Source organism: Lutra lutra, chromosome X (genome assembly GCF_902655055.1).
Source record: "Lutra lutra chromosome X, mLutLut1.2, whole genome shotgun sequence".
NCBI classification, from domain to species: domain Eukaryota; kingdom Metazoa; phylum Chordata; class Mammalia; order Carnivora; family Mustelidae; genus Lutra; species Lutra lutra.
The window spans coordinates 77,570,464-77,585,889 of NC_062296.1; positions in this window are offsets into that span (position 1 = coordinate 77,570,464).

Sequence of the window (15,426 nt, forward strand, 5' to 3'; positions counted from 1 at the left end):
TGCCTGCCTTTCTGCCTATTTGTGATCTTTCTCTGTCAAATAAATAAATAAGATTTAAAAATAAATAAGTAAATAAAATACATTGAATAATTATAACAATAATCATTCAATATTTTTTAAACTTCCATGTATTTCTTTTCATTATAAAATATTTCTTAACAGTATCAATTAATGAATACTAGAAGACTGGGTTGTTCTTTTCTGCTATTACTGAGATACCATTAACATATTATCTAAGTTTAAGGTGTATAGCATGATGATTTGCTATACATTTATATTGTGAAATAATTGCCAAAATAAAGTTAGTTTGATTATCCAGCACCTCACGTAATTAAAAACTTTTGTATGTTATGAGAACATAAAGGATTTACCCCGTTAGCAACTTTCAAGTACATAATACACTGTAGTCATCATGTTATACGTTAGATCCCCAGAACTTCTCATAACTGGAAGTTTGTACCCTTTGACCAATATCTCCCCATTTCCCCCACACCCTAGCACCTGGCAATCAACCATTGTAGTTTCTATGAGTTTGATGGGGTTATTTATAGATCCCACATATATGTGAGTATTTGTCTTTCTCCATCTGACTTATTTCGGCTAGCATAATAACCTCAAGGTCCTTCCAGGTTGTCACCAGTAGCAGAATTTCCCTTTTTAACCCACTGAGCCACTCAGGCGCCCCCAGAATTTCCCTTTTTAAGCTGAATAATATTACTTCGTGTATATATACACAATATTTTCTTTATCCATTCATCTATCAAATGTAACTTAGGTTACTTTAACGTCTTGGCTATCATGAATAATGCTGCAATGAATATGAAGGTACAGATACCTCTTTGAAACAGTGATTTAAATTCCTTTGAATATATACACAGCTGTGGGATTGCTGGATCTTATGGTAGTTTTATTTTGAATTGTTTGAGGATCCTCTCTACTGTTTTCCATAATGGCAGTACAATTAACTTTCCTACCAACCGTCCACAAAAGTTCCCCTGTCTCTATATTCTCACCAACACTTGTTATCTTTTATCTTTTTAATGATAGCCATTCTAACGGGTGTTAAGTGATATCTCAGTGTGGATATGATATGCAATTCCCTGATAATGAGTGATGTTGAGCATCTTTTTATGTGACTGTTGGCCATTTACAGGTCTTCTTTGGAAAAATGTCTGTTCCATTCCTTTGCCCATTTATTAATTGAGTTGTTTTCTTGCTATGGAGTTATACGAGTTTCTTATCTATTGTGAATATATATATATATATATATATAGTATATTGATCTTTTATCTGATATATGGTGTGCAAATATTTTCTCCCATTCCATAGGCTGTCTTTTCATTGTGTTGATTTTTTTTCTGCTTTGAAAAGAAGTTTTTTAAGTTTGATACACTCCCTCTTGATTATTTTTGCTTTTGTTGCTTATGCTTTTGGTGTCATATCCAAAATATCATTCCCAAGACCAATGTCAAGGTACCTTTCCTTGAAATTTTCATCTGGGATTTTTACAGTTTTAAGGCTTTAAGTCTTTAATCCATTTCAAGTTAAATTTTGTGAGTGGTGTGAAAGAGGGCTCCTATTTCACTCTTTTGCATGTAAATATCTAGTTTTCCCAGCAACTTTTAATAAAAAGACTGTCTTTTTTCCATTGAGTATTCTTGGTTTCTTTGCCAAATATTAGTTAACCATATATGTGTGCTTTTATTTCTGGGCTCTCTATTCTATTCTGTTGGCACATGTGCCTGTTTTTATGCCAGTACCACTCTGTTTTTTATTACTGTAGTTTTATAGTACAGTTTGAAATAAATATGATACCTACATATCATATCTTTTTTTCTCAAGATTGCTTTGGGTATTTAGGGTCTTTTGAGGTTCCGTTAGAAAATATAAGGATTATTTTTTCTGTTTCTGTGAAAAATGTAACTGGAATTTTAATAGAAATTGCATTGAATTTATAGATGCTGTTCAGTAGAATGGACATTTTAACAATATTAGTTCTCCTTCAACCCATGAACATGAGATGCCTTTCCCCTTATTTGTGTCTTCTTTGATTTCTTTTATCAGTATCTTACAGTTTTCAGAGTACAGATCTTTGAACTCTTTGGTTAAATTTATTCCTCAGTACTTTATTGTTTTTGATGCTATTGTAAGTGGGATAATTTTCTTTATTTCCCTTTCATATTATTTTGTTGTTAGTTCATAAAAATGCAAGTAATTTTTGTACATTGGTTTTGTGTCCTGTGACTTTGTGGAATTAATTTATCCTAACAGTTTTTTGATAGAGTCTTTGAGGTTTTTTTATATAAAATTTTGTCATCTACACACAGAGACTATTTTACTTCTTCCTTTCCAAATTGGATGTTTTTTGTTTCTTTCTCTTGCCTATTGCTATGGCTAGGATTTCCAGTACTATTTTGAATTAGAGTGATAAGCCTGGGTACTATTGTTTTGTTCCTGATTTTAGAGGAAAAATTTTTCATTTTTCACTGTTGAGTATGATGTTGGCTATGAGTTTGTCATGTATGGCTTTTATTATGTATTTTCCTTCTCTACCCAGTTTGATAAGAGTGTTTCATGAAAGGTGTTGAATTTTTCAAATGCTTTTTCTGCATTATTGAGTGGATTGTATATTTTCATCATCCTATTAATGTGAGGTATCATGTTCACTGATTTGAATGGGTTGAACTAGCCTTAATTCCCAGAAATCAATCCTACTGAATCATGCTATATGACCCTTTTATGGGGTATTAAATGTATTTTGCTAGAATTTTCTTGAGAATTTTTGCATCTATATTCATCAGGAATATTAACCTATAGTTTCCTTGTAGTGTCATTATCTAGATTTGGTATCAAGGTAATGCTGACCTCACAGAATGAATTTGGGAGTGTTCCCTCCTCTTGAAATTTTTTGGAAGAATTTCAGAAGTAGTAGTGTTAATTCTTCTTTAAAGGTTTGGTAGAATCCATCTGGTCCTGGAATTTTTATTGTTGTTGTTGGAAGACTTTGAATTACGGTCTCTATTTCCTTAGTCTTTATTCTTTGTTAAGATTTGTAACAGTCTTGATAGGATTTTTATTTTTAGGAATTTGTCTCTTTCTTTTGGGTTATGCAATTTTTTGGAATATGTTCATAGTAGCTTCTTATGATCCTCTGTATTTCTGTGGTGTCAATTATAATGCCTTCTCTTTTATTTAGAATTCCGTTATTTGAGCCTTTTTTTATTGGTTTATTTTTTTTTGTTAGTCTAGCTAAAATTTTATTATCTATCTTTTTTTCCCTAAGATTTTACTTATTTACTTGAGAGAGAGAGGAGCAGAGAGGAAGGGAGAGGGAGAAAGAATCTCCACACTGAGCACAGGGCCCCATGTAGGGATCAATCCCATAACTGCGGGATCATGACCTGAGCTAAAACTAAGAGTCAGACACTTAACTAACTGAGCCACCCAGGTGCCCCATCTTTATCATTTTTAAAGAAAAATAATTTTTCTATATTATGATTAGTCTCTATTTCATTTATTTCTGCTCTATTAGTTTCCTCCATCTACTAACGTTGGACTTAGTTTGTTCTTGTGCACTAACAGAACTATATAAACTTTTTAAGAAAATTTGGAGGAGGGTAAGGTCACACTGTTGTATTACCTGACCATAAGAATCAATAACAGTGTTATACATTTTTATATATGTTTAGCAAGTACACAACACTTGTCAGTTTGCCCAAAACTTATTCACAAAACTATGCTCATATTTGTAGTTGTTATCAGGTATATAAGTAATATATCACAAACATATAAAAATGAAAGTATAGCAAATTCATTGTAGTGATAATGGAATTTAGTTACACTTTGATAAAGGGAAGTGGGCATGACCCATTTAACCCAAAAATATCTATTCAACATAGAAACAAGAAATGGGTTTCTTGGAGTTACATATGACTTGGAGTAATAAGTCAAAACATCACCACTAAAGTGAAAAATAAACTTCATTTCACTTATTTGACTAAAGTTAGCAAAGGCAACACAAGGCTGGTTGGACAATTTGAGTTATGACATCAATATAATCTTAGTTGAGATTCTTTACCTAGCATATACCTGAAGACTTAAAAGGTGTTGTAATACTTTCTGGGATCTATCCTGGGTGCAGGTCTTCCAACAGTTGTAAGCAGTTCTAGCTTTAGTCATGTAAGCCCTAATAGAACTATGGGTCATTCTACTAATTCCAGATGTGAATTGATACCTTTTGCCGTTTCTCACAGGAGAAATTCTGAGGTTAGCACTGAGTTACTACAATCTGTTTAACATTTTAAAAGTCTGAGCTAAAATCATTATTATTGATATGTCTTTGGTTATTGGTATCTGGCATAGATCATCAACTAACACTAGAATAAGTAGAAGGATAATCTGAAAAGTGAACTACCACTACAAGTGGCCAAGAAATGAGAAATTGATTATGAAGAGCAATTACTGGAACACAGATGATTTTTTATGAAGTAATTTTGTTTCTCTGATAATGACAAAGAAAAATCACATAAAATATGCAAAATGCAGTTTTGATAAACTGATTATGAAAAACAGTAATTATAACCCAGTGGAAAAAACCCCACTTGAAATGCTTAGTAAGGAGTGCACGACACATGCCTCTCTCTCACCCATACACAAACACATACATCACTGATATACTCAAGGATCTTAGAATTTGTCCTTGTAAGTTCTGATGATGAAACATATAGTACATCTTATGAACCAAAGGAGTGACCTTTCTTTTCTTTTTTTGCAAAGATACACTAGAGATATATTATCATATATTATGATATATTATTATTTCATGATAAATTATTGGGGTTTTTTGTTCACTTATACTTTATCCTATTTAGTTTTCATTCCCTCTCATATGTATCATATATGCCACATATGATATGAATATATCATAGGTCACATTAAAAAATGGACTCAAAGGGAATTGACATTAAATTATAATATGAAAATGTTTATGTATCATTATAATGAAAGTGTTCTCAGACTATGTCATTCAATTCCACTATCCAAGTACAGATTCAGTGGCTTTGGTACTAATGATTTCCCAAGAAACCATCAGAAAACCTGTTAATCAAGGAAAACAAACTTAATTAGATTTACTTCTACAAAGGAGGACACTACCTTGACAGAGTCTTAATACTATATTAGAATAGGGTGTCAGGAGATCAAGTGAAATCAAGTGGTTTTTTGGTCTTCCAAGGCAGGAAATTGGAGATCTGTTAGACTGGGCTACAGGTTACTAGCAATGAGCACTCCTAGGCAAGCATATTGACATGAGTCTTGATGAGTCAACTCTTGTCTCATAAGTGAATTGTTTGATAATCTGAACCATCTGTTTTTCTCAATGAAGATCTGTTTGTCCAAATTAATAATCTGTATGCATGTACAAGTTGGTTTGTGCACAAGTTGGTTTGTAACAATTTTTTGAAGCAAAGGACAAAGTAGCAGAATATTGGAAGAGTTTTTGTTGCAAACAATGCCTTATACATTATCATCATCAATATTTAAAAATTAGTTAATTAAGCAGAAAGTAACAGGCAAAAATGATAGAACTGGTGGATATGAAATGGTCATTGGAGACTGTGTCTGATAAGGAAAGGAAAGGCTGTGCTTTCAGCAGAGACTTGTTATATTCTGATCAGTACAAATTCTTTGATATAATCAATGAGTATTAATGAAACAAAAGTAATTAACATGTTTGAAGCTTTCCAGGAAACTGATAATTATCAGGAAGGGCAAATTCCATTTTTGTTATCTATTTATCAGGAAACTACCTATGTGAAAAGCATATATACTTTAATTCACTCATTTTGTACCCATTCATAAGGTATACCCTGAATGACTAAAGTAAGCCTCTCTTAAGGATAGTTTTTAAAAGAGAAATATGGGCAAAATAACTACAATGCCAACATTGTAATCGGTTCTGATAAACTATGACTGCATTCTATTAGGCTGATGTATTACTTCTTTATAAATGTTAAATTACTTCTATTTTAAAGATAGTAAACTTCAATAAAAATTATGAGTCTCCACATATCATAAATTTATGTGACAGTTGTGGAAATTTCCTGTTGAAAGAATGAGTATTAATTTATTGAACATTAGGATGAATAACATTGAAGTTCATCCATTTTATTGACATTCTACAGAGGAGCAAAACATAAGAAATATTGATAATGTTCCTTAGCAATCTATAATAGACTATAGCTATTTACTTGAATTAAAAAAATAGATCTGAAAATATTTGTGATCCTAAAAAATTTGCAGTACATGATCTTTATTTAACTCTGGCAGTCCTACCTTCTAAATGATTCTCACCCCTCGTTGTGAGATGATTAAAAAGCACACATACTTTTTACTTATCTACCTATCTCTAGCCTCCGGTTCCTATCAAGCTCTAGAACCAGCTTAGGCTATTTCCTACAGTATTAGTTTTCTGCTATTGCATAACAAATTACCACAAATACAGTGGCTTAAAGCAACACATATTTATTATCACCCAGTTTCTGTGGCCAAGAATCTGGACATGGTTTGGCAGGGTCCTCTACTCAGGCTGCAATCAAGATATGGGCCGGCTGGCATCTTATTAGATTGACTAGAGAAGAATCTGCTTTCAAGCTTATTCAGGCTGTTGACAGAATTAATTTGCTTATGACTATATGACTGAGGTCTCTGGCTGCCTACTGACTGTTGGCTGGTGGACAACCACAGTTACCTGCCACATGGCCCCTTTCATAGGCAGTTCATAACATGACTCTTTGTTCCTTCAAGGGAGGAAGTGTTCTACCAGGAGAATGTCTCTGTTTCTGTCTCTCTCTGCCTCTCTCTTTCTCTCTTATTAGATTCATACATAACGAAACATCCTATCATATTTGTCATTTATTTATTAATTTTAGAGAAAGAGCGCAAGCAAGTGGGGGCAGGGGAGAGAGAGGGAGAGAGAATCTAGAGCAGACACCACACTGAGTGTGGAGCTGGATGCAGAGTTCAGTCTCATGATTCTGAGACAATGATCTGAGCCAAAACTAAGGGTCAGACACCTAACCCACTGAGCCACCCAGGTGCCCCTCTATCATCTTTGTCATATTCTATTGGTTAAAATTAAGTCACAGATTCTCCCTGCATTAAAGAGGAGAGGATCATATAAGGGTGTGACTCATGGAGGGTTCACCTTTCAGTGTGTCTACCAAAATCAACTCTGAGGATACTACAGAGATAAAAAAGGTAGCATTGATTTGAGCAAAAATAGCAACAGAAAGTTGGGAAATGCCTGAGGAGTCATAGGCTCCCTTAAATGGTTTGTGTGTTTACCAGGTATGCTACAGCTTGGGGCAGCCAGTAACCTGAGACAGAGATTAAAAAAAAAAATGATGGAAGGAATATCTTATATTCTGTTTTGCCTCCCTCCTTTACCTTGAAACAACAGCCATCAGCCCTTTAGCAAAGAATTCTGCAACAAAAGAATAGACCACTGGTGTAGAAAATAACAGTGTAGAACAAAAGTCCTGCAAGGATGAGTTCAAAATAACAGATGTGTACTAACCAGGCACTTATGGGAGTTCACGTCTCTGTGCCCTCACACTCCAAGCCTAAAGGCCAGTGGATTATAACCAAGGAAGACCATCTCCACCCATGCTGCTTTTTCTGAAGAGTTTAAAGTGAAATCCTGGCCAGAAGGGTAATTTCGTTGAGTGGCAGCTTTTGGGAGTGACATACAGTGCTTCTGGCATTCCAGATACTCTGCCTTAAAAAAAAAAATTCACCCTGAGGAGCTGTCCAAGACCTTGACTTTGACTTTATTCCAATACCAAGCAGAATAGCTGACACTACCAGGGATCATGAGCTCACAGACCAAATATATTAGATACTGAAAAGACAGTCACTTTAAAAAAAAAAGAGCCAGTCCAAACGAAAGACATCATATGAAACAGATCAGAAGCACTAAACATTTAAGCAGGTTTAAATAGCTGGAAGATGATATAAGCAATAAAAATCATTAACAATGAAACTTCAAAAGTGGGAATCTTTGATATAAAATCTGCAGTATTTGAAACAAGAATAAAATAGTTAAATAATAAGATAGAGGAGGCGCCTGGGTGGCTCAGTTGATTAAGCAGCCAACTCTTCATTTCTGGTCAGGTCATGATCTCAGTGTCCTGGGATCAAGACCCATGTGGGGGGGGGGGTCAACACTCAGCAGGGAGTCTGCTTGAGACCCTTCGTCTTATTCTGCCCCCCACCCCAGCTTCCACTCCATCTCTCTCACTCTCTCTAAAACAAATAAATAAATCTTTAAAAAATACTAAGATAAATATATATGAAGAATTAATGAACTGAAAGATGAAGTTGATGAAATCTAGATGGTAACTTAAAAAAAGTAAAAATATAAAACCAAAGTTTGAGGAAATAGTGTCTAAAAATTCCCCAGAATTTAAGAAAAATGGATCCAAACTAGATTTACAGTATTTCTAGAAAGCTAAGGGGGAAATAAATCCACACCAATTATGTACATTTTAATGTATATGGACACATGATAATGTGGAACACCAATGACAGATACATATGTTAAATGATACTAAGTGGAAAGAAAATAGTCTACAGAAAAATAAGGTTGAATCATTGTATCAGAATTATCAACAGCAAAATTCAACACAAAAGAATGAAATGTTATAAAATAAAGGAAAATATGTTTAGATCAAGAATACAACATTGAACTACAAATTCATTCAAATGTGAGAGCGTAACAAAAAATAATTTTCAAAAATAGTGTCAGAATGGGGTGCCTGGTTGGCTCAGTTGGTTAAGCGTCTGTCTTCCCCTCAGGTCATGATCTGAGGCTCCTGGGTTAGAGCCCACATCAGGCTACCTGCTCAGCAGGGAGTTTGCTTCTCCCTTGCACTCTCCCTCTGTTCTCTCTCTCTCTCTCAATAAATAAATAAAATCTTTAAAAAAAAAGAAAGAAAAGAAAAGAAATAGTGTCAGAATGTTCACCAAAGAAAGAATTACATGTTCACCTGGAAAAATTATAAGAGAAAGGAACCCAGAAACACATTTCATTATGTAAGAGATGTAAGAATGGTATAATCTTTTAGCAGACTTTTTATGGTCTTAAAAATAAATAAAAACTAATTCCTCAAAGGGATAAAAACTATGTATATGATATCAACCTAGAAATAAAAAATCCAGACAATTTTAACATAATGGGAGATTTCAAGGGCAAGTATAAAAAGGACATATTTAAGTACTTGCCTCTTAAATATCTAATTGTTAAGGGATAAGACTTTATATGCTTAAAATTTAAAAATGAAAAGATTTTCATTTTGATTCAAGTTTGGATGTAGAAAGTCAAAAGAGAATGTTGCCCTCAACCTAAGAACCAGAAACTGAAGACACAAAAAAACTTACATGAGCTAAGCTCCACAGAGTGAAAAAGCCCTTCTTAACAAAAAGGAGACCCACAGCTATTCTCATGCTTGGTAGAGAGGAGGAGGAGGAATCCACCATAGTTGTAGGGTGAGAAGATACCACCTAAATTTGTACAGAACTTTTAATATTGGGCGATAAGACAGATTCTAAAGTGGAGGTTCCCCAGCCCCAGAGCAACTATATACCCATCTGCCAGCAATTTCCCTTCAGGTGTTCACCGAATGCTCAGTGGTAGTGCACTATATACCAATGCAATTTAGAAAGTATATTAAATTGATCAATTTTAGAAAACTGTTATACACAGATAGATACATTGATTGATCTCTATCATATAGCTTAGAAAAGTGAGTATGATAAATATTTTTGAAATCTCAGTGGTCAGTATCAGTAAATATGATCAATATTTTTTATATCCTCCTATGAATCTTTCCTATTCTCTGCAGATAACTACTATCCAAAACTGTCCATGGGGTATTTGTTTTAATTCACAGTTTTATAATGTATCATTAATTTTGCAATTTTTTTCTTTTTTTTTCTTTTTTATTGTGTTATGTTAGTCACCATAACATATATCATTAGTTTTGTTTTGTTTTGTTTTTTTAAAGATTTTATTTATTTATTTGACAGAGAGAGATCACAAGCAGGCAGAGAGGCAGGCAGAGAGAGAGGAGGAAGCAGGCTCCCTGTTGAGCAGAGAGCCCGATGCGGGGCTCGATCCCAGGACCCTGAGATCATGACCTGAGCCGAAGGCAGCGGCTTAACCCACTGAGCCACCCAGGCGCCCCTATATCATTAGTTTTTGATGTAGTGTTCCAAGATTCATTGTTGACATATAACACCCAGTGCTCCATGCCATACGTGCCCTCCTTAATACCTATCACCAGGCTTACCCATCCCCCCACCTCCCTCCCCTCTGAAATCCTCAGTTTGTTTCTCAGAGTCCACAGTCTCTCATGGTTCATCTCTCCCTCTGATTTCCCCCTCTTCATTTTCCCCTTCCTTCTCCTAATGTCCTCCATGCTATTCCTTATGTTCCACAAGTAAGTGAAACCATATGATAATTGAATTAATTTTGCAAGTTTTTAACCCTTATGTAAATGGAGTCTCATAATTCTTTCTATTCCTTCCTTCCTTCCTTCCTTCCTTCCTTCCTTCCTTCCTTCCTTCCCTTCCTTCCTTCCTTAGGTTTATTTATTTACCCTGGAGAGAGAGAGCATGCAAGCCCAGAGAGGGGCAGAGGGAGAGGGGGAGAAGCAGACTCCAGGCTGAGTATGGAGTGCAACAAAGGGCTCAATCCCATGACCTCTGAGATCATGACCTGTGTCAAAAATCAAGAGTCGGTCATCTGACTACTTGCCATCCAGGGGCCCCTCTGTAGCTTTCTTTTAATTTCAGTAATATAGTCATTCCTTTTGCTTTGTTGTTTTTTTCTATTTCATTATCACATAGTAATCAGTCCAGTAAATGTATCACCATGTATTTATTCACTCTTCTGGTGATGATCATTTGGATTGTTGTAGATTGCCTGCTGTTACAAACTATGGTACGATCAAGATGTTTACTGAAAAAGTAAATTGTGCAAATGTGTAAACATTTATCTAGATTACAGATGTATAAAATTGGAACAGCTGATATTCAAACAGTTTTAAAAGTGTCTATACCAATTTACAAGAGTTTCTGATGAGTGGTATTTTTGGCAATGCAAGATATTACACAACTTTTATTAAGACTTTATGAACTTATAAAATTAAATCTTATCATGCATGTGTCTTTTTGTTTTCAGTACCTGATTACCAACAGAATTGAACATATTTTCATATACTTACTAGTCATGTTTTCTGTCTATGAAATGCCTGCTGAAAGTTTTATTGCCTTTGTAGGGGATATATCTTTTTGTTTTTGCAAGAGTTCATCGTACAGTCTAGATTAAAGTTTTACTTCATTATAAGTGTTGTAAGAATCTTTTCCCCCTTTTGACCTTGTTTTTAAAGGCTGTGGACATAGACCTTTTTTTTTTATTATTGTGGTAATAAACAATTGCCATCTTAGCCATTTTCAAATGTACATTTAAGTAGTGTTAACTATATTGGCAATGGGCCCTTGGTGGAAGGGAGTCATGGCAGGGGAGGGCAGGGAGGGCAGGGAGGGTGAGTATGGCTCCACTCCTGCCTCCCTACCCCCCACCGCCACCACATGACAGCTTGTGGGATTGATACGGATCATCCTTTCTGGTCTCTTTCCATCAGGCCTTGGAACTTGATGGTACCCGTCTTGTAGCAGTTGGATGTACTAGGCAGGGTTGGGGTGATTCCTCCTGTCCCTTCCCCATTTCAAGATTAACAGTGCAACTTAAAAAATGTATATTCGAAATGTTGTGCAACAGATTCCTAAAACTTTTTCGTCTTAAAAAACTGAAACTCTATATCCATTAAAATCCACGAGACAGAGGAGTCAAGATGGCGGAGAAGTAGCAGGCTGAGACTACTTCAGGTAGCGGGAGATCAGCTAAATAGCTTATCTAAAGATTGCAAACACCTACAAATCCAACGGGAGATTGAAGAGAAGAAGAACAGCAATTCCAGAAACAGAAAATCAACCACTTTCTGCAAGGTAGGACTGGCGGAGAAGTGAATCCAAAGCGACGGGAAGATAGACCGCGGGGGGAGGGGCCGGCTCCCGGCGAGCGGTGGAGCAACGGAGCAAAATCAGGACTTTTAAAAGTCTGTTCCGCTGAGGGACATCGCTCCAGAGGCTTAACTGGAAGCCCAGGCGGGGTCAGCGCGGCCTCAGGTCCCGCAGGGTCGCAGAAGGATCGGGGGTGTCTGAGTGTCGCAGAGCTTACCGGTATTAGAACGGGGAAGCCGGCTACAGAGACAGAGCCGAGGAGTGACTCTCAGCTCGGGGTTGCCTTGAACCGGTCGCAGGCTCGGTCAGCTCGGAGCGCGGCCGGAGGCCAGGGTGGCGGGAGACATTGGGCGCTGTTCTCTGAGGGCGCACTGAGGAGTGGGGCCCCGGGCTCTCGGCTCCTCCGGGCCGGAGACCGGGAGGCCGCCATCTTCATTCCCGTCCTCCGGAACTCTACGGAAAGCGCTCAGGGAACAAAAGCTCCCGAAAGCGAACCCGAGCGGATTACTCAGCGCGGCCCCGGGTAAGGGCGGTGCAACTCCGCCTGGGGCAAAGACGCTTGAGAATCACTACAACAGGCCCCTCCCCCAGAAGATCAACGGGAAACCCAGCCAGGACCAAGTTCACCTACCAAGGAGAGCAGCGGAATTCCAGAGGAGAAGAAAGCAAAGCACGGAACTCATGGCTTTCTCCCCATGATTTTTTAGCCTTGCAGTTAATTTAATTTTTTTTTCTTTTTCAATTTTTTTTTCTTTTTCTCTTCTTCTGCTGAATTTTTTTTAACTCTTACCGTTTTCTTTTTTTAACGTTTTTTAAATAGTTTATCTAATATATATATTATTTTCCTCTTTTTATATTTTTTCTTTATCGGCTTTCTTTTTTTTAATAGTTTCTTTTTTTTTTTTTTTCTTTCTTTCTGAACTCATTTTATCCCCTTTCTCCCCCCTCACAATTCGGGATCTCTTCTGATTTGGCTAAAGCATATTTTCCTGGGGTTGTTGCCACCCTTTTAGTATTTTACTTGCTCCTTCATAAACTCTTATCTGGACAAAATGACAAGGCGGAAAAATTCACAACAAAAAAAAGAACAAGAGGCAGTACCAAAGGCTAGGGACCTAATCAATATAGACATTGGTAATATGTCAGATATAGAGTTTAGAATGATGATTCTCAAGGTTCTAGCCGGGCTTGAAAAAGGCATGGAACATATTAAAGCAACCCTCTCGGGAGATATAAAAGCCCTTTCTGGAGAAATAAAAGAACTAAAATCTAACCAAGTTGAAATCAAAAAAGCTATTAATGAGGTGCAATCAAAAATGGAGGCTCTCACTGCTAGGATAAATGAGGCAGAAGAAAGAATTAGCGATATAGAAGACCAAATGACAGAGAATAAAGAAGCTGAGCAAAAGAGGGACAAACAGCTACTGGACCACGAGGGGAGAATTCGAGAGATAAGTGACACCATAAGACGAAACAACATTAGAATAATTGGGATTCCAGAAGAAGAGGAAACAGAGAGGGGAGCAGAAGGTATATTGGAGAGAATTATTGGAGAGAATTTCCCCAATATGGCAAAGGGAACAAGCATCAAAATCCAGGAGGTTCAGAGAACCCCCCTCAAAATCAATAAGAATAGGTCCACACCCCGTCATCTAATAGTAAAATTGACAAGTCTTAGTGACAAAGAAAAGATTCTGAAAGCAGCCCGGGAAAAGAAGTCTGTAACGTACAATGGTAAAAAATATCAGATTGGCAGCAGACTTATCTACAGAGACCTGGCAGGCCAGAAAGAGCTGGCATGATATATTCAGAGTACTAAATGAGAAAAACATGCAGCCAAGAATACTATATCCAGCTAGGCTATCATTGAAAATAGAAGGAGAGATTAAAAGCTTCCAGGACAAACAAAAACTGAAAGAATTTGCAAACACCAAACCAGCTCTACAGGAAATATTGAAAGGGGTCCTCTAAGCAAAGAGAGACCCTAAAAGTAGTAGATCAGAAAGAAACAGAGACAATATACAATAACAGTCACCTTACAGGCAATACAATGGCACTAAATTCATATCTCTCAATACTTACCCTGAATGTTAATGGGCTAAATGCCCCAATCAAAAGACACAGGGTATCAGAATGGATAAAAAAACAAAAACCATCTATATGTTGCCTACAAGAAACTCATCTTAAACCCGAAGACACCTCCAGGTTTAAAGTGAGGGGGTGAAAAGAATTTACCATGCTAATGGACATCAGAAGAAAGCAGGAGTGGCAATCCTTATATCAGATCAATTAGATTTTAAGCCAAAGACTATAATAAGAGATGAGGAAGGACACTATATCATACTCAAAGGAACTGTCCAACAAGAAGATCTAACAATTTTAAATATCTATGCCCCTAACGTGGGAGCAGCCAACTATATAAACCAATTAATAACGAAATCAAAGAAACACATCGACAAGAATACAATAATAGTAGGGGATTTTAACACTCCCCTCACTGAAATGGACAGATCATCCAAGCAAAAGATCAACAAGGAAATCAAGGCCTTAAATGACACACTGGACCAGATGGACATCACAGATATATTCAGAACATTTCATCCCAAAGCAACAGAATACACATTCTTCTCTAGTGCACATGGAACATTCTCCAGAATAGATCACATTCTTGGTCCTAAATCAAGTCTCAACCGGTATCAAAAGATTGGGATCATTCCCTGCATATTTTCAGACCACAATGCTCTAAAGCTAGAACTCAATCACAAGAGGAAATTTGGAAAGAACCCAAATACATGGAGACTAAACAGCATCCTTCTAAAGAATGAATGGGTCAACCAGGAAATGAAAGAAGAATTGAAAAAATTTATGGAAACAAATGATAATGAAAACACAACGGTTCAGAATTTGTGGGACACAACAAAGGCAGTCCTGAGAGGAAAATATATAGCGGTACAAGCCTTTCTCAAGAAACAAGAAAGATCTCAGGTACACAACCTAACCCTACACCTAAAGGAGCTGGAGAAAGAACAAGAAAGAAACCCTAAACCCAGCAGGAGAAGAGAAATCATAAAGATCAGAGCAGAAATCAATGAAATAGAAACCAAAAAAACAATAGAACAAATCAACGAAACTAGGAGCTGGTTCTTTGAAAGAATTAATAAGATTGATAAACCCCTGGCCAGACTTATCAAAAAGAAAAGAGAAAGGACCCAAATAAATAAAATCATGAATGAAAGAGGAGAGATCACAACGAACACCAAAGAAATACAGACAATTATAAGAACATACTATGAGCAACTCTACGCCAACAAATTTGACAATCTGGAAGAAATGGATGCATTC